This window comes from Polypterus senegalus, chromosome 18 (assembly GCF_016835505.1).
Source record: "Polypterus senegalus isolate Bchr_013 chromosome 18, ASM1683550v1, whole genome shotgun sequence".
In the NCBI taxonomy this organism is placed as follows: domain Eukaryota; kingdom Metazoa; phylum Chordata; class Cladistia; order Polypteriformes; family Polypteridae; genus Polypterus; species Polypterus senegalus.
In genome coordinates, this window is record NC_053171.1 from 53733146 (window position 1) to 53754571 (window position 21426).

A 21426-nucleotide genomic window follows, 5' to 3' on the forward strand; every position below is an offset into this window, starting at 1 on the left:
TGGCCTCACACGACATCGAACGTCATTCTACATCCGTATTCTGTGAAAGTCACTCGTTAATCGCTTTTGGCCCGTTTAAGGATCTAGAAAGCGGCATCAAAGCAGCCCGCACATTTCGAATTTACGGAATATATCTCCGACCGGAAACTTGATTACGTCACACAGTTGCGAAACTCGAAAGCCCTTTGATTTTTTTTCCTGCGTTTAGAGCGCGAGTACCCATTTTCACTGCAGGCGAATACATTCATATTCTCTTCTTACTGCTTACTATCCATAACAAAATACAATGAATTAGCACCATCCTAATATTGCGGTAGCTGTAGTAGTTATACTGCAGCTCTCGCCACCGGCAATCGACACCAACCTGGCAAGTAAACGGCGTCACGCATGCGTAAATCTTCCCTCGCAGGGAAACCAAACAAGAGTCGGGCCACAACGCAGAAAAGACAGCACGCTCCCCCAATAGAAACTTGAGTTTCAAAAGCGTCATCTTGAGGTGCCGCGGAAGTGTCGTAATCGCTCCGCCTCCTTAGCGTGATTGTCACTTACGCGTAGGCAATTAGCGCCGCCGGAGTCGCCCACACGTTCCTTGCTGCTCAGGGAGGCGGGCCGTTGCTAGGGGCGAGGAGGGTAGGTTGAGCCAGTAGCTGGCAGGTGAGACGGCTGCTTTTACAGTGCACGAGAGACGGTGCTGGCGAATCGTTTCTTGGAATTTGTACTGTGGATTGAAAACACAAGTAAAACGAGTGAAGGCAGCTTTAAAAATAGCATTTTATTAGTTATCTCGACAGGCGCGGCAGATAAAGGTAAGATTATGTGGGCAGTTTTTCCTTTCTAAATATTTTTCTCATATATTTGTTGCGTTGACTTTTTGACAGTATTTAGCGAAACATCTCGGTGGACGTTTCAAGTGTAAAAAATACACATAGAAGTGTCACTGTCGGTGTTTGGGTCTCGTCTAACTCGAGCTGCACCAAATGCGCAGGTTGGGGGTCTCTTCGCGGCGCTGCCAGCCGAGCGCCTGTCGGCTTTCTCCCGTTTCTTTGAACTTGTCGCCTACTTTGATAAAATCACGACGCAGCTTTTGCTGCCCCGCGAGTGGATGTCCTGTGCCTTATAGCTTGTGCTGCGACTCCCTCTCTCATGGCGAGGCTTGAGCTCACCTAGATTTGGTGTCTGTGAGAGGAGCGCGGCTTCCTTTGCATCCCGTTCTGTCATGAAACTCGTTAAGCCTGCCGGGGCGGGGAGGTGGGTATTACATACACGATGTGGGCTGTTCAGGTTCATCAATCCTTTGATGAAGGTGGCACTAAAAGCAGTGTGGCAGGATTACAGATCGTTATTGGCAGGAAGCAAATATATTGCGTAATATTTTCAGTCAGGTTATAATGCCGTTGGAAATATAGCGCCTTTAGTTATGCCCACTTTTGGGAGTACTGCTGGCACTTTGTTAATCAGCAGTAGAACTGTGGAAATCTGTAACGTTCACCTCCCATATTACAAATGACGATTTACGTGAAGAGACCATATTACCGGTTAATTTCAATTTACCTAAATGCGCTATATTTTGTTAATTATGTAACGGATGGTGCTTGGGTAGACAGTTTTGTAGATGTTGTGGATCAGTAATAATCGGCCCTATTACAGGAGATGGTGATTTTTATGAAGAGAGCATGTTGCAGGCAAGTTTAAATTTCACAATATCAGTAAAATATAGCGCCTTCAGGTGTGATTTGTTTTTGGGGTTTAATTAGATTATGTTTGGTTTTAGTAGAAATATGTACAATTATAATATTGATCTACTTAGTTACACAATAGTTTACAGTATGAAAGCAAACTGCATGATGGTTAAACCAAGTTGGTATCATTAACAAAACACAGAGCTTTAAGGATTTTGTGGGTCAGTAGTAAAAATTTATAAAGTAACAGTTTAAAGGAAGAAACCATATTGCTTGATGGTTTAAAACAAATTAGCATAACTAACAGGATGTAGAACCTTAAGGTTTGACTGATGTTTTGGTGTACTGTAAGTTATGCCTGTTGGATTCTTTAAGTCAGTTAAACTGTAATGTTACAATTGATGATTTGCAGGAAGTTGAGTATATTGGATATTGTTATTGACGACCTTATCATGACTAACAAAATATACAGCCTTTAGTTTTTGTAAATAATCGATAGCAGTGTCTACTGGACTTGGTGTATTAGTAATAGGCCTGTAATTTAAATCTGCTTATTTCAGATATTTTACAATATACAAAGAGAGCATATTGCCGACTGGTTTCAACTTAACATTATCAATAAAATAAAGCATCTCGACTTATGGCTGGTGTTTGAGTGGGTTATCCTTCCTGGAGTTTGTAGGCCAGTAATATAAATTTGTCAAATGATAATATTGATATTGTTTATAATGCAGTACTTTACAGGAAGATAACACGCATGATTGTTAAACCAAGTTGGCATCATTAACACAACGGTAGGTCCTTTAGGTATGGCTGGTGTCTGGTGTAGTATAGGTTATACCTGCTGGATTTTGTGGCACAGTAGTAGAAATATGTTATATGGTAATATTCTAAGTAATGATTGAAAGGTGGTAAGCATAATAATAATTCATTACATTTATATAGCTCTTTTCTCAGTACTCAAAGCACTATCCACACAGGGAGGAACCGGGAAGCAAACCCACAATCTTCCACATTGTCCTTACTGCAAAGCAGCAGCACTACCACTGTGCCACCTGCGAGGATATTACATGATGGTTTAAACCAAGTTAGAATCATTAACATTTAGGTTTGATGTTTGGGATTTTAGATTCGGCGAGGCAGAAAAACTATTATTAGAAATTATAACTTACAGTGAATGTATTGTGTACTGTTTTTAGACCACCTTAGCATGCCTAATAAATATAATACCTTTTATACCTGATTTTGGGTATACTGATGTCTGTATCAACTGGACTCTGGTTAGCAATTGATAAATGGAATTCTGTAATGCAAATCTGCCATATTAGACGTGATAACTTGCAAGAAGAGCACCCATTGCAGGCTGGTTGTAACTTTTAAATGTCAGTAGAATATATGAAAAATAAAAAGTCATGTATTAGCACAAACTGGCATAAAACTAATTAAGAGCTTCTATAAGTGTTAAACTTAATGTGAATTAGATATGGCAAGCAAATAGTTAAATAAAGGCATTTGTCATATTTCTTTTTTAGTTAAGCTCAGAGCGAAACCACCAATATTGAGTAACTCAGAAAGATAGAGCAGGAAGAGAATGATGTACAGAAACTACCCGAGGACAGAGAAGTGGGAACACCTGTTGCTTGAAGGCCAGTTAGGAAAAAATGGAAGCAAGGAATGATACTAATGGTGAAATGCTGACAATATTGGTGGCCATGAAAGGCCCCTGGGAAGCCAGCTGGAGTAGTGATTCAGAATAGACAAAAGCATTGTTTTAAACGAGGTCAAGATAATAAGAATTGATTATATAAAGTGTGATTTTTGGCTTGTTCGGGGCTCAACTCAGTATGGCTTAATTGGGTTGAGTCTGTGTTATTGTTTATTGCAATAAGCCTAATTACTCTGTTTTACTATCCTTCGACTCCTTGAGCCTTTATTTAAAGTGAGAATCTTCAACGTATTTTTTGCTTCCACAAATATAACCTCTTTAGTTGTGGCTGATATCTGTGCGTACTGTTAGTACTACCTTCTATACTTTGTGTGGGAGTAGTATCATTTTTAAAAACCCATAATATTGTAAATAAAGGTTTAAATGAGGCACGCATATTGCATGACGGATTCAATCAAGTTAGCTGTATTAACATATTGTGTATAGTGCCTTTTAGATATGTCTTATATTTGTGTGTACCTCTAGCTACACTTAACTGGTTTTGAATATCAGTGTTAGAAATGTATCCAAGTCTTCAGCAGCTATGCTTTATTACATAGTACTTTAATGGAAGAAAGCAAATTTCATGATGGTTAAATCAAGTTTGCATCATTCATTAAAGGGACAGGCTGATGTTTGTAAATTACTTATTATTTAAAATTCTTTTGATAGAAATTGGGTAAATTGCATGTTGGTCTCAACTATGTTAATGTTGTTGATAAAGTAAAGTGCCTTTGGTTAGGGCCTGGTGTTTGGGTATACCAAATAGATTAATTAGATCTGTAATATTTTTTATTTTTTTAATATTTGGTGGCTGTGATAGACCATGATGTGAAGGAGGACATTTCACATTAGGGAGTAATAGATCCTATCATTTTTTTTAATGGACCTCATTGAGGGCTCCCTGATACATTAGGTAGATTTGTTGATCCCAGGTCAAAAACCCCAAGCTGCAGTTTGCTAATCTGACTATGCATTTGGATACTTTTGGCAGTGTTGCTGCCATCCTTTAAAGCTTTGGCAATTTTTTTTTTTCTGTGAGGTATATATCTATTGTAATATTTCATTATATGTAATAATCAAATACAAATGAACACATCTAAATGGCAGAAAAAAATTGTGTGGCCTGTAACATAGAATGGCAGCTTTTATAAGTATGTAATCCCATTATGTACAATTGTGTCCCTTTGTCTTAAATGACTTTTCAAAATACACTTTTCTTATTGACCTTAGCTCTGCACGTCTTCTGAAGTAATCATAACAACTTGTATTTTGTGTTTAACCTACATTTATTGGGATATAGCTAATAATAGCCATGCAGTGTCGATTTTACTTTAAATGTTACAGCTCCTGTTTTGTTTGGCAGGACTGATAATGCTTACATTCAAAAGATATACTGGATCGGCCACTGCAGGTTAAGGTTGAGACAGAGGTGTTTGTTCTGTTCTGGCGTTTGTGTGTTTTACCTACGTTATGTTTTGGACTTTGGTGAGGCTGCCTTAGTTTTATCATCTATAGAATGACCTTTGATAAATGATTTCTTTACAGGTCAGGGTTAACTGATTTTGCAGAACATGAAGAGATTAGTTTAATAATATTTACACACACATTGTACACAACAAGACAAAGCTTTTTCATCAGTATTCTTTTTTTTCACAGTTTTGTTTATATTTATCACATTAAACACAGACAGTGAGATCCTTTTTTAACCTCCCCGCCTTGCTGGCATTTGCTTTTATCAATCTGAAGTAAATTGTAATAAGGACATATAGTGCCTGGGAGCTGAGGCCCAATTATCTCACCTGCCTCCCTCAAAACCTTCCTTAGGATCACGTTTGATACGGTTACTGCTGTTTGAAAGGATTTTTGCAGAGCAATTAAAATGCATGTAATATAGTAATAATAAGTAAAATTTTTTTTTTTTGGAGGACAGGATGTTATCTGTCATCTTTTTCTTGCTAAAATGGAAACTGCCATGATATACTGTATATATAGCTGTACCAGATCAGCAACAGCGCCTAAATAGTCCGCTTAATTTGTGAACTTTCTCATGTCCTTGTCTGATAAATGAGCAGAGGGATAATGAGAGCATTCTGAGCAGAGGAACAGGTGAAAGAAATTGCATAGGCCTGAGAGCTGCTTTTATTCTTGGGAGCATCCTTCTTTGGCTTTGTACACAATTTAACTATAAAACATTAAGACTACAGAGATCCATTTTTCTGTCATATGTTGTGTAATCCAGTCATGAAAATAATGTGGCTGTTAATATCATGGCCCTTCTTTTTCTAATTGCTTGGTAATGAAAGTTAATATCCCCCAGAATCATGTGACTATTGTTTTTGAATGTTCAGCTGCACCGCAATGCTAATCCTTGTGCCAGACAGATCAATGTAATATGTCACCTCGTGATAAAGATGAGGGGAATTGAAAAATGAGAGGGAGGAGACAGTGCTGGATGAAATTAATGTGCTCCCGGATCCATGTGTATGATCGTAATAATAGACTGTTTCTTTGCTGATTATGGCTAATATGCTCCAGGGGTCAAAGCATTTATCAAAATAACATTAATGGCATTTCCTTCCTTATTAGCAGAACTGCTGTACAGGATAGTTGCTATTATACACCTCAGTAGCTGTCAACTGCCCTTTAGCCTTGTAGTTGCTATTGAATTACAGCAAGGGATTTGTGTTTAATAGACTTCACATTTACTGGTTTAGTAAACTATGCAGCTTTTTAGGTCATCATAGCTTACCTGTAAGGATGACGCACACAGTTCAGAAAACATACACCAGTAAAGGGAATTGGATAACGTGTAAAGTGAACAAGATGCAGATCTATGTGAAATCAGAAATGGACCTGTGTGACTTAAATGCCTTTTGATTTTGAGTTTGAATCCACTGGCACATCTCCCACCAACTGCTGCACCTTTTGCAGATGTTTCCATTGTGTTCCTTTTTGGCATCTCCTTTTCTGTTCAGTAAAGTGAACAGATTTTATGCTGCATTTTTTTTTTGATTTCCATTTTTATTTGTTTAGTTCTAAAACTGGAATTCTGCTTCAAGATTTATAAAATAGTAAAATTAAAAAAGTGTTTGTGTTAATTATTTCATTTTCACAAATAATGATGCATGCAAGATGTTAATCAGTGGTGCATTAGTTATTACACTCCTTAGCATTAAGGTTACTTTGTGAAACATTTAAAAAATTCTCTTGTTACTTTAGGACTTATAACTGTTTGCATTTAAGTTTTGCTAGGTCACTTTAAGTGCACCCCGACTTAATAGTATTAATAGTTACCTGTTACTCACCCCATGTTTGTAATGATTGTTGGAAAAAAATTCTATTTTTAGCATGCATGAATGGGAACCCAGCTAGACTACCAGCAAATACCCTCCACAGTGTTGCATGATCCAAATGGCATCACATCCGGTGTGATGGATGGCCAGGGATCATGCCCTACTGGCAGACCTGGAGGAGCAGAGAGTTTGGTGGAAGAGGATGGAGCTTGCAAGGAGAGGAGTAGTGGCGGTGGAATGCTTGAGGAAGAAAAAGAACTGAGCATAATTGAGGGTTGGTGCACTGTGTGTTGTGTGCTAAAAGAATTGTAAATAAATAGAGTGTGCATTTGAACATTGTTTGTCCTTGGTGTCTGTCTGTAGCAGGGCTGGTCTTCTACACCAGTCATGTGCTAACAATATCTCAAAGCTGTTTCTGGAAAAATCTCAACAATGAAGTAGGTTCAAATGAAATAGAGCTTCTGAATTGAAGATCCACCTATCTCTTTATTCATTTGTCAGGAGTCCTGCCTACTCATTGGCCGACATGAGGCTTCATACACTCCTCAACTACAGTACTTTGGGGTTTTTCATTGGCAGTTTGTGAAGCCACAGAAGTGAAAGGGCTTTCTGTGTGTTTAGTCTTCTTGAATGTACAAATACAAGGCTAACTTTCCACCTGGTCATTTTTTTGTGGCAGTGTTCAATAATACATGATTCACCATGGCAGTCAATGAATTATCTTTTAGTAGGCAGGACTTGCTAATAAATGAAGCTGAATGAATCCTCAGTTAAAAAGATTTCTCAGGAACGATTTATTTAGCAATATTTTTGCCAAAATACAAATTTGGAACATTGTGACCATGTAACTGGATAACCTGACTTTTGAGGTATGTGACAAGATTAATTTGCAATTTTTTCTTTTTGTTCTCCTCATGGATGTTTTGTTATTGTTTGCTGATGTTTAAGACAAGTCCCCCTTTCAAGCCCATTTTATCAGGAACTGTGTTTTAATTAAACTTAACTTCTCCTAAAAAACATGAGAACAAAAAAAAAAAAAATGGTGATTTTTGGGTGGATTACTTTAAATGGATTCTAAACTTGTGGCAGTGGGGCCTTGGTATGACACCTGGCACTGATTGTAGAGTCCAGTGTGCTGATGTTGTTCTGGTAAGAGTATATTTATGGTTTTTCTGAGGTTTGACTTGCTGTATATTTTGCTGTTTCCAGGTTTCTGTATCTACTGGACTTATACTGAGCACTAGGTATTATTTTGCTTTTCACTTAATGTTGGAATGGGTATTATAATGGTATATAATTTTTACTGTGAGCAAAGATACAGATTTTCCCTTCATTTATGGGTTTAAAACAAAAGGTGGCTTTTGTAAACATTAAATGAAGTTATCACTCCCGATTTTTCTTTTTAAACCAAGGGTGTTTAGCCGTGGTTCTGAAATGTCCCTTAAAGCTTCAGGTGTTTGTTCCAACCAATTTATTTTTTTATATCAATCTGTAAAGCCAATAGATTGTCTGTCTTATTTAATTAAATGATTAACTGCAGTCAAAGAGCATGGAGTGTCACAGCTGACCAGTAGGGCAGTTTGTATTTGTTAATGAAATTATACCAAAGTGTACTTATTTTATTGTCTGTGTCCTAAAGCACCAGCCGTTAGCAACATGTAATATGAAAACCTTTGCACCCATATCTGATTATCATGAACAAATATATATGTGGTTTTATTTCTAGTAAATACTTAGAAAGAGAGGAGAAATAATTTGGTAATGAAAGATCCACGGAATGTACAAGTTTTGACAGGGATGCTAATAGAGGCTGAGTTAAGTTCTTGGTCTTGCCCAAAATTTCATGACAAGCCATTTAAGTTATCAGACATTTCCAATACAGTAACTTAATGAGAAAACTATTTGGAATGAAAGCATGTGACCAGTGTGACACCCTCGGGCCAGGGCTGAATACAAATGGAATTGGTTCATAGGTGAATGGAGTTGAATTGACCTTTGAGCAGTAAATGATTTTGATGACAATAAGATAAGTTAATAGAAATTCACTTTTTCTATTTGTGACACTAAAGGCATAGCCTTTGATTAATTTTGTCCAAAGTTTAAAAAAGAAGGAAAAAAAAACAGTTTTGAATAAAACGCTGCAACCATAGTGGTAGTCCAGGACCAGGGTTTTATACACCTGTCCCATTTGCCTGTTAATACTGTGTCGTACATTGTATCAGATCAGCTGAGACCAAGTGCTTGATAACATTGTGGAGGAAAAAAGCCTTTTTTAAGTTCCTGTCTTCAGACTTGAAATTATTTTATTTTTATTCCAAATGTAGTACTTTAAATTTCTGTATAGTAAACCAATGCTGTGCATGTGTGCCATATGTGTGTAATGATCGAATTGCCTTAAGGGCTTTGGAGTGGTAGGCTGACTAATCTGTGTCTGTTGCATGTGCTCCTGAATTGTGTGTAGCATCTAGCCTGTGTTACATAAGAACCTAAGGAAATTTGCATTCTGCCAGCTGTTGATTTGTTCTCAACATCTTAAATTCAGTACTCAATGTAGTATTTTTTTAAACCGCAGCTTAGATACATGCTCTTCTTTGGAATGAAGCAGTAAAAGATTGCATTGCAAATGTGCCAGTTTTGTTTTGAGGTCACCTTCAGTGTAATCTGTCTATGAATTTAAAACACTCTTGCCATCCTTTAAATCCCTGATGAGTTTGTCTTGTAGGTTTTTTTCCTGCTGTTTTTATATAGGTTTTTTCTGCTTTATATAGGTTTATGTCTGATAAATGTGTGTGTTCTTTTTTTTTACCCAATTATGTAAACGCTGCCCAGTTTTCAAACAAGGTGTTCATTTTAAGGTTTGGATTACAGAGTTATGAAGGAGGAAAGTTGCACTGTGACACAATGTTAATGTGGCACTTCGCATCATGTCTGTCCGGGAATCTCTCCTTAATCTGTAGAGCCTTGTAACGACTGTGCTAATGTACCACCCTAAATAAATAATGTTATAGTCTTGCTTCCAACCTCTTCAGCTGCTTTACTACTCTTTTGCTGACAGGATTGACTGACAGGATTAGCCTCTTCTGAAATAACACTGACTTATTGTTTAGACTATTAACTATCCAAACGATATTTGGTTCTCTTATACCTTATCTAAACCATCATTGGAGTACTAGCTTGTTCCTCGATTCTGATTTGTCTGTCTTTAACAGGTTGAAATGACTCTTTTTTTCTTGTAATTCCAGAAAGGGCAGGAAAGCCTAACTATTTTTTAGCACAGTACTTGAGTTTTGTACTGACCATGCACTTCAGGCCAACACAGAAATTTTGTCAAACAGAAAAGTAGTAGAAAGGTGCAAAATCAATTCAGTGTTTAGTACTACAGTTGAAATGGAAATCCCCTAGTCTATCGATAGTGCTCTTTTAATATTTGAACAAGACAATGTGTTATGAGATTGTAAACTGATAAAAATGAGAGGGGAAGTTCAAATCTCCCACAAAAAGAACAAAAATAACTTGAACTGAAGATAATATGGTTAAGCATACCTAGAAAGACCCCTCCAACTTGAGCACTCCTTGAGATTAAAAATGTGCTTTTAAAGGTTATCCTTATCATCACTTATCCTCTGTTGAGTTGAGATAATCTTCAATACCTATTAAAAGTGAAGCAAAATGTCACCTTTTATTGGCTAACTGAACAGCTTACAGTATGCAAGCTTTTGAGAAAGCTCAGGTTCCCTCTTCTGGCAAACTGTAGTGACCACAAATTGCCTGAAGAAGGGGCCTTAGTTGCCTCGAAAGTTTGCATGTTGTAATCTGTTCAGTTAGCCAATAAAGGGTGTCATTTTGCTTCACTTCTCATGGTATCCATAATGGCTTACACGGTACAACACTCTACAACTACTTCAATATCTAGGATGAGAAAACATGTGGCCTTGTGTGTCCCATATTTTAATTAATGACTGCTGAGCAGACCGGCTGCATTAACAAAAATCCTCAGTGATATCTTAGGTTTCATCTTTCACGTATGCTTCAGGTTAAATGAAGAATCAAAGGTTAGTGCAGATCGTACTCTGCTTAAAGTGAGGAAGACCTTTAATTGGGTCAGTAAGGGAAGTGATATATTTAATATCTGTGATTTTTAATGCTTAAAGATCATAGATGAGACTAGTGTAAAATGAATTAGTACTTTAAGGCTCTTAATCAGTCATTTTATTACTAGTTTGTTGTAAACACAAATTGAACAACAAGGGTGTACTTTTAATTCCTGTGTCAATAGGAGTGGATTTGTAATGTTAAGTCTATAATGGGAGCTTTTTGCTTTGCATGCTTACTACTTTGGCAGTTAATGTGCTTTAAAAGATGCCCACTGTTTGCTGTCACCGCCTCTTATGCCCCTGTATCGCCCAATGTGTGTGGTTGTTTATACAGCTGTAAAAGTTAAGTATAGGTTTTTTTTATCATTTTAATGCTTCATTGTATGCACTTTTGAGCAGAGCTCATACTGTACGTTCAAATGAGGGCCGGATGGTAATTGCTTCTGAGTGTATGCTCTAAGTTATACTTAACTGCGTGTGTTTTTAACTTAAATTTCCATTCTCTGGGTTCAGTTATCTTTCCCCATTTTTACTTTTTTTATAGCAATGTTATTATCTGTGCCAGGATTTATTCAGAAGAAGATGGTTTTTGGTGCGGCTTTGAGACTTGGAAATTGAGACAGGAAAAGTACCATAGATTAGCAAAGGTCAACATTTTTCCAGCCTTCATCTGGGTTCAGATACCTTGGTAAAATTTGAATGTTCCTGACATATTTGTGTATGCTTTTTTATGGGTGTGAGGTCAAATTTTTTTTTTTGGCCTTTTGTTTAGATAATCAGTTTAATACAGAATTCATAGATTATTTTTTATAAGAAATGTTCAGCATTATACTGAGTGAGATGTTAAGCATCAGATGTTAGTCATTTATCAAGTTACAATAAAAACAGAACTTTTCTCATTTGGCAGTACAGATATTTGTATTTGATTTGTATCCAATGACTTGAAGTGTGCCTGGAGTTCTGTCCATTCTTTTTCGGGTTTAGAGCTCTGTCACTCCTAGAAGAAAACAGTCTTCAGCAATGATTGTTAAATGTTAATAAAGCTTGGGCTGCAGTGATGTTTGACTCTTTGGTCTGCTTTGGTGCCCCCATTACATTTATTTTCTGATTGAATATCTACTGATTTTTAAATATAACACTTAAATGTTAATGTTTTTATTTCAAGACCTGGTCAACTGTTTCTTTTTTATTGGAAAGATTATATCTGATGTTTGAGTTGAACATGTCACTTAGTATCACAGCAGTTATGTACGTGTTATAATTAAATCAAATGCAACTCCTACTCCTAAGCTGTTGAGTCTCTCTTCATGAAACCTTTGCTCTATTAATGTTTGGATTATGTTAATCCTACTGCATCCATGTTCTCTGTACTCTTTGCAAAGGATCTAAATGCCACATGTCTTGGTGCAGTAGAATGCTATATTGTCCTAACATAAACCGACAAGTTTCTCCTTTAAATGCCAACACCTAAGTAAAGGAAAAAAGCAAGAGAGTGGCATTTTCTGTGCTTAATTACATTGTTTCTTTTTGATCTAGCTGTCTTATGGCCAGTTCTGCTGCTATTAGTCACAGTTCTTCATCACCAAAAAATGGTTGTCGTTAATGAACTTGAGAACTGAGTTTTCATTTTAAAGTGTGAAAATTGGCACTTGTTGGCATTGAAAGCATATAGAGTACAATTTTGACTTCTTATAAATGTGGGAAAAGGAAGAAAATTTACCCCGAAATTGGTGTTCTGCTCTCGCAGTGATTGCCTTGTGCTTCTTATGTACATTCCTGATAGTACTTTAACAGGCATAGACATGAAATCCAATCACTTGTTATTAAATAAGCAAAGTGTCATTCTGTTTCAAATGTAAAAAATAAATATAATGCACAGTATACATATGCATTTGTGTATATACATTTTTTAATCTCATCACTTTTGATTATTAAAATGATCAGAAATGGTGTAAGAGATTGTAAAATTTGGATTTTAAGTGGCCTTAGCTGTTCTTCTTGAAATTCAAGTTCAAATTAAAGAAGCTATCCAGTAAGTTTTTTTTTTTGAAGTTGAGAAATGCCAACACATTCACTTTCCTAGAAAAAAAGCTACTTTATTAGTACTGTACTGTTGAATTAGCCAGAAATAAAGATTTAAATATTCCAATTAAAAATTAGTGTCTGAAAATTTTTAAACTTTGCTTATATGTGTGGCCCCTAAGGGTTTAAGTTTGTGTTTGTGACTTTTTTTTGTCTCACTGTTCTAAAAAGGATAAGGAGGAAAATGAGACAGTAAGACAGTGACAGAGTGAGAATAGCATGCAAAGTTAAAGAGCAGTCCCTTTTCAAGAACTACACTTTTAGTGTTCTTAGTCTTTTGACAGTGGCGGTCACAGCTGTTTCTGTGGGTTGTCACTTTGCTTCAGAGATTAAGCTTAGAGTATCCTCTTCTTTGTGCCCCGACCCCTCTTTGGAATGTACTTAAATAAGTTTATTTCAGACTTGATTTTGATTAATTAGAAGTTGTGCCATCACATTCATATTCAGGTAATGAATGGATTCAATCATGCATTACACAGGTCTACAAAAAAAGATATTTTTTGTTTGCTACTGGGAACTTCCGACCAGCTCTAAGCTTTTTACACTGATTTCATATGTGAAATCGGAATTAAACTAGCACGTCAGATTTTTGAGATACACATCACCAACGTTTTGACACGTTTGAATATCAATATATCAAGACAATATTTGGATTTTGATCTCTGTCCCACCAAAAGTGTTTGATGTGTTTATTCTGAAAACAAACCAGAAGACGACACCAGCATGTTCTTCACAAGCTCTTCATAACTCTCTGTTTTGTGACTGCCAAGAAAATTCTGGAAAACCTGCACGAATGCCCATGCTGCTGATTCAGTTGGCTTCAGTTCCCTTTTGAACTCATCGTCAAGCTTCAGTTCATGGATTGCAGGACCAACAAAAACACCTTCCTTAGTTTTGGCTTCACTTTTCTCGAGACCAAACTTATTTCTTAAATGTTGAAATGCATCAATGTTTCTGTCCGTCGACTTGACAAAACTTTCAAAGTAATGGTGAATTTAATGAACAAAAGCAATGTTATGTTAAGGAAACAGTAAAACCGACTACCTACTGCAGCGTCAAGTCTGAGTTATGTCATTATACCTAAGTGTCATATAAGACTTGGTAATCAGTAGCAAATATTTTTTCAGCTAAATAAAATGAATAATGGCAAGGTAAACAACTCATAGCTGTTAGTAGTGTGTGGCATCCCTAGTAGAATTACCAGTATTTATGGTTATCCGTCTTTACTGTCCAGTCACACTAGTTTTTTTTTATCAACCTACCATATTAGGCATATTCACACAGCACCTCAAAAACCAACCTGGTATGTGTTTTGATATCTTTTGTTGTCATCCATGACATGGTCAGATTTCTGTCCAGAGAGAGAGATATGACTTTTCCTTTTAAAACAGAGGCTGCTCTTGTTACTGGTTGGTGACATTTCTTACGCCTTTAGGAGAACCTAGCCTGGCGAGGCTTGTTTAGTGTAAATTCTGCAATTGAGATGAATTCATAGTCCACAAGCTGAATGTTAAATGGAGCAAATATGTGAAGATGAGTACTTTTTACAAAACAGGTGAAGATGAAATACACAAGCTCCTTCGGCACCTAGAGTTGAATAGAAGAGTTGGACTATTAACTATAAACTATAGACAAACATATGAAGGGTGTAGTTGCCATGGTTCACCAGACCAGTTAATTTTTTAACCGTTCAATATTTGTGTTGCCTAGATTTTGTCTGAATTAAGCTGATGCAGCCATTGTGTGTGATAGTACAGACTGGTCCACTGTGTGAACTGTCACTGTTGGTTTTGTTTGGATAGCATCCTATTATGTGTGTGAGGCAGCCTAAAGGAATACTCCACCTAAAAATATATCATTTTTGATCTATTACTTAGCCCATCTTTTAATCTCATGGACAGTAGGGAAAACATAGTTTCTGACGGAATAGGCATCTATGGGGGCAAATGCTGGACAAACAGTATTAACCCATCCATTAAAAAATGTCCTGTTACTTGTACATTAGTTCATGTGTCTAGTCATCCTGTTGTTTGGGATGTTGTGAGTATACAAGTATATTTTGATAAAATGTTATTAATTAAATACTTCCTGAAAATTAGAGTAGTGCACAAACAGTAAACGCATTTAAATAGGGTTGAGCTTTTGCACTGAAGATCTGCCACTCCCCCCTCATTTATTGGTCAGGACTCGGCAACCTTCTCAAGATCAAGATTCTTTATTTGCCTGTTGTATAAATGCATGTAGGGAATCTTACTTTGTTCTGTTACATGAAATGTAGTGCAGATCACCCATACACGATACACAGTCAAACAAATACAATACAGAAGACTTACGTAAGTATGTTTTATGATGATGGATGTTTAATGTACTGTTTACTTATTCTAACAATGACGCACAATATTAAGAAGAGTAACTTCAGAGGGTTAAAAACTGTTCTTGAACCAAAAGGTGATACTTTTGATACTACTTGTAACATACCTATGGCCTGACTTTAGTTTGGAGAAGAGACTGTGCCCAGGGTAAGCCCAGAATTGCATCAACCTATTTCTCTAGAGAACTCTAAAATGTTAAATCCCCAAGTGGTTTTATCAGCTAGTGCTTTTAAGAGATGTATTATGTAAAAGAAATTGTATGCAGCAGTGAATGGAGTTCAGTAGTATCTTGGGTAAGCCTTTTAATATTAGACCACATACTTTATCGCTTGTTACTTTTTTATTTTTACACCAGCAGTGAAGCCTCAGTCACCACATTTCTCAGTAATGGGCGATTAGGTCCACTTCATCTTTCTCTGTCTTTCTTATTTTCGTTTCCTCCATAATATTTTTCAAATGCTGTCACATGGTGAGGTTTCCTCATATATGGTAGTTAACCCTGTATTACATCTGTCTTCACTTAAGCACAAAACTGATTTTTCTATCATTCCTGCTTTTTTTGTGAACTTTTGTTAAGTAGTTCCAGGGGAGAAAGTGTAAAAATGTTGACTTTTATAGCAGTGTATATGTTATCTGCTAACTTCACATTATGGTTTCTTGTTAAGTAAAATTGAAGCAATGAAATTTTATATGTTATTAACTCCTGTAAGAAATGCTTGTTTCATCAAGTTAATAAACTTTTCTTTCCTCTCGCATGTCTTCCTATTTCACCTGTCTTGTTACAGGATGTGAGATATGACTTGACACTGTTTTCAAATCAAACAGCATTCCATTTGGATTACACCTATTTTGTAAACAGCAAAAGTATTACAATAGTTGCAGCGTGACCACCTGAATTTGATAGAAGTATTTATCTTTTTTAATGTATTAAAATATAAACTTGATGTGAAGCAGATGATAATGCTGTAATGCTTACTGGTCAATTTTACTAGAATATAAACAATATGCTTATACCAATCTAAGTGGTTCCCAAGTTCAGTCTGGCAGGACCCCTGTGGCTACAGGTTTTTATTTCTGCCAGTTTCACAATTGGTGCCGCCTTCATATTTTTAACTCATTTCCTGGTTTAGTGAGCTGTCCTTTATATTATCTTATTCTAAGAAATTATGAAATATTTGTATTTTTGCCAGAGTTCTAAAGGAGGGTAGTAACTTCAGAGCCATACTGACTGGTTTGCTCATTTGGAAGAAACATTTAAAGAGCAGAGGAGAGGTTAGGAGCATGTGCTGTTACAACTTGTTGCCGCACCCACCACATGACAAACCACCTCAGTATCTCAGAGCAGGTCAAAATGACAGTGACATTTTTGCTTCCCTATAGTGTTCCCATGTCTGCCTTGCTCATTGTTAATCATGAGTTTTTGGATACCATTAAGAGAGAGATCTTTTTTAGCATGTTAACCAACACTCCCTCCACAATGTCTAGCGCTGGGCAATATACGCTTGAGAAATAGTGAAGGTCCCAACCCTAACCAATGCTTCTAGCGTTACCTTCTCTGAGGTGACAATAAACACCAAGTTTTCAGTGGAATGCTCAAGAGTATCTGTTTAACCTCTTGCCTGTATTTCCAGTTGAGGTTAACATTTCCTCTTCCTAAGGACACTCTGGGCTACATCACACCTACTCTTCATGAGACGTGAAATGTCTTGCCAGGATCGTATCAAAGCTCTTCAAATGTAATTCGCCATGGCCTCATTAAACTCCACATACACACAGTCCTTTGCTTTGACTTCTGTGTTAGCTGCTACCTTTTTATGTTTGTGGTACCTCTCAATCAAATCTGTAAACCCTCTTAATAACATTGCATAGAAGGATTTATTCTTCTGCAGATTCTCTTAGTGGCTGCATCTGTCCCATTGTTCATGATGGGCTTCAACAATCTTTTGCCGTCATTTCCTTCCTGATATCTGTAGTGGAGTCCTTCTGTAGGTAAGATTTCACTTAATTTTGTGTCCTCTAAGCGCTTCTAACAGCCCCTCAGATTTGTTTTTGGGGTTTACAGGCTTTTCCAGCAGGTGCTTCATTCATCTGAGTCCACTCACTGGCAAGTGATGATCATCTGACATTTTAGCAAAATTTCTTGCCCAGAGAGTACATATCAGATGACACAGCTACAAGTTAATTTGTTGACTTTTGAGCCATGGCATCAGGTGTGCTTAAAAGTAACCTTAGGTTTGAGGTTGGTGTTAGTTATTCAGTAGTAATTCATTGTTTTTATTCAAATTAGACTATCCATTCCTTCAGAAAACAGTCCTCTATACATCTCTCTCATTCTCCATATCAGTGTTAAAGTTTGTGAGTAGTACTCAACAGTCAGGAGATGGCACTAAATCAGTCCATGAATCAACAGTTCCTTTTCTCACCTTCTCTCTCAACCCTAGATTTTTGCTTCTGGTAGTTGGGCACAGTGTGAGTATCTCCTCCTGGTTTCTTTGCACTTCTTGCTTCTTGGCCTGCTGTCTTGAAACATCAAAACCATCTTATTATATTCATCACATTACAATTATTTGTCTTTTGAGGCTTTGCTGAGCCCAGTCCTTGTCTTTGATCCTAGTCCTCCCTGGCATCAAATGAAAGTTTCCATCCATTGTGTTAAGGACTGTATTCTATCTAGATAGCTTTTTATGCATAGTGAGAACCATCCTTGCACTCTGTTGCAGTGCAGGGAACAAATTTATTTATTTACTTTTTTAATTTACAGTTTGAATTAATTGCTGAAAAGAATTTGTTCTAATGGAACAAATGAGTGTGTTTCATGATTTCAACATAGACATCCTTTAAAATGTATTTAAGCAGCTGGGATTAGTTCAGGCTCAGTGGCTTGAAATGAGAGATATAATAGTTATCCTGAGTTTTGGAGATGAGGGGTTTTCTGGGTTTTATTATATTTAAAAACATGTTTAATCATTAATAGAGAAGGAAAGAAAATGTTGGTTAAACTATGACTTTCCATTATTTACGCAACACTTGCCTCAGTTCTGCCTAGTCTGTATTCCTTTCTTAGTACATCTATGTTGAAATAGGTGCCTCCAGAGTATCCAGTAACAGTTCATTTTTCGAATTGGGGAAGAAAAAATTCAAAGATTTAATAAGTTATTAAACAATAAACATTGGCAATTTAAATTTGTATGATCTAAAAGAGAAAATACTCTTGTCATTTTATAGCAATATTTAAAAGTAACAGCTAAGGTTATTCATTACCATTCTACACATAGTGCCTGGAGTCCCCACTCCTTGCATATCAACAAGCACAAGTTAGGCACAATAAAAGATTTTTGCATGTCTAATTAGACAGGGTCAAGCACCGTACTGTTAATAGTATATTTTCTCCTTAAGTTCATATGCGCATTCCTTGTTTCTTAATATAGTGATATGGCTTCGTTGAGAGGTTTGTCATGTAATATAGTCACTGCCTTTAATTTAAATAAATAATAAATGAAAGAGTGCTATTTTTTTAGTCTGTGTAATCTACCATATACACACACACACACACAGACGCACACTGTTCAGAAAAATTATGGGAGCACTTGGTCATCACAGTCTAAATGGATAACAGTCTGTCCAGTTAGGAAGCACAAATGATTGTGAACCAACTTCACCTGCTTGGGTGCAAATGAAAGTGACAACAGGTGACCTGGAGACGCGACAAGACACCCCCCAAAAAGGGAATGGCTTTGGAGGTGGTGGCCACAGGCAGTTCCTCTCTCCTTATCCTTCCTGACTGATTCTTCTCTAGTTTTGCATTGTCCTTGTCACTGCTGGTAGTATCTGAGTGGTACCTGCAACCAATTCAGGTTGCCCAGGTAGTCCATCTCCCCCAGGATGCCAACTCCATACTTGCCATAGCAGAATGAGAAAAATTGTTTTGACAGCTGTGCCTGTGTGCAGGATTAATCATTAATACATTTGTTATTTAATATATACAGTATGTTTTAGTTTGAAAAGTATATAGGGGTGGGCAAACATAGTTTTATAGTTATTCGTATGGAAAAAGACTTACATGTTATGATTATTACAATAGCTTTGTCAGCTAACTCAAAAAAATGTCACAATGGTACAGTGCACTTAGGGGCAGTCTCGTAAGTGCTGAAAACTGCTGAAATTGCTGGCCTTGCATACTCACGACTATAAACCTATCTTTGCCCACGCCGTATACAGACACATTATACTGGTAAATGACAGCATGTTTAATTATACCATGATATGGATTTCTAGCCATACTGCTCTCTTAATACTGATTAAGTCAAACAACCTTTCTTTTTAATGTTTTTTTGTTGATTTGATAACATATAGTTAGGTATTAAAAAAATGGGAGAGTGAGTAAATGAACCTACACCTGAATGTTTTTATTTACCTGAATCAAGAATTGCATTTGTTTTGTCATAGCGTTAGTCTGGCTTCATAAAGCATGGGTAAACTTAGTAAACTCCATCCACAGGCACACACATATCTGGGATAGTTGGCAGAAAGTCTAAAGGGGAGTGTGACGATGCGCGTTTGCTTCACACTCCCGGCTGGCTTCTGGGATCCCTCGAACCCGACACCATTGGTAATGTCACTGATGAGCTTGGCAGTGAGGCATAACAATGGAACAAGGGGATAGTGCGAAAGCGCCAAGTGCTTTTATTAAAAACCAGCAAAACAGTGTTCAAATAAATAGTGCAGTGCTGCTCAAACAATCTTCAAATAAATAACCCAGAAAAACAAGTGAAGGGTGGAGGTTAAAAATCCAATAAATAGAAAACAATTGCTCATTTTAAAAACCACAACGAGGTTAAAATAACGGCTGGAAGCAGTCTCTTTAAAATCCAAAGCACAACATCTTCTTTTTACCTGGCGACACCCCTGCTTCTCCCATTGGGCTTTGAAACAGGAGAGTCACCTTACCTGCAGCTGACCTTCTTCCCACACAACTGATCTGGAGACTTCCTGATCCCTGTCTTCAGTTTAGCACTCGCCAGATCGAGACTTGGCTTCCCCAATGACCAGGACGCTCACGTTGTGGAATACACCTTACAAGTCTCCTGACTTCTGCTGCCTTCTGCAGAGAGAGATCCACCTTCTGGTCACTCCCGCTCCTCCAATTCTCGGCGGGAGTGACCACTACCAACAGCCCAAGGTGTCGGCCAAACATCCTGTCAGGGCTCACTTTCCAGCTGTCTCTCTCTCTCTCTCTCTCTCTCTCTCTCACCAGCTTTCTCCACACTGCTTTCTGCTTTATTCCTCTGCAACCTCCATCTTTCTTTTCTGTTCTTTTCCTTTTCATTCTGTTCATCCTCCTGCTAGCCGCCTCGCGCTTCTATTTATAACAGGGACATGGCAGCTGTGGCAATCAGCAGCTATCTGGAATAATTAGGGAAGCGGACGACTCCTCACCTGTGCACTTTGGTAAGAAACGCCCTGGAACTGCTTCCGACCACACACCACCACGCCCCCTCGCTAACCGCGAGCGCGGCGATTATTTTTTTAAAAAGTGGCCTTTTGATATGAGCTGTGGACCTGCTACACCGCAGGGAGCCAAGCTATAACAAGATTTTATTTATAAAGCTTAACGAAGAATGTTCTGGCAGTTGTTTGTTAACACTGGAAGATTAGAAACCAGTAACACTTCGTTTTAGTTTTGTTGTGTGGAGAAGCCTGTGCTAGCAGTGTGCTAGAACTTTTTTTAGGCAGTTTGCATAACAGATGAAAGTGAACTATACAATATAATTTACTCAAAGTCTTTGATATCGTTATGCAGTAAAAACTACTTCTGAACTGATCAGCCATTTTCATCAAACGTTTATTATACAGTTGTGTTTCAAGCCTCTTTATAGGCTTGGGGCATTGAGTACTAAGAAGAGGAAAATGGCGGTATGGTCATCAGCGGAGCCCTTGCACCGTTACTCTTGTCTTATATACACAAATGTGCACAAATATTAGGCAAGTGAGTATTTTGACCATATCATCATTTTTAATGCGTATATTCCAACTCCAAGCTGTATTAACTTGAATGCTTATTGGATTTAAGCACGTCAGGTGATGTGTATTTGTGTAATGAGGGAGGGTGTAGCCTAAGGAGATCAACACCCTATATCAAGGTGTGCAGAATTATTAGGCAGCTAGTTTTCCTCAGGCAAAATGGGCCAAAAAAGAGAT

At 37.3% G+C, this 21426-nt stretch overlaps 1 protein-coding gene across 3 annotated transcripts in view; it reads left to right on the plus strand.

Annotated features, from left to right (window-relative positions):
- The first annotated feature begins 614 nt into the window (after nucleotides 1-614).
- numb (NUMB endocytic adaptor protein) overlaps nucleotides 615-21426 on the plus strand; it is a 240743-nt gene continuing 219931 nt past the window's right edge. For 2 of the 3 annotated variants that reach the window (XM_039741846.1, XM_039741844.1), the window contains exon 1: nucleotides 616-806. The gene's annotated coding sequence lies outside the window, so the exon portion shown is untranslated. Of the gene's footprint in view, nucleotides 807-21426 lie in introns of all 3 variants that reach the window. The other variant, XM_039741843.1, reaches the window with a different exon arrangement.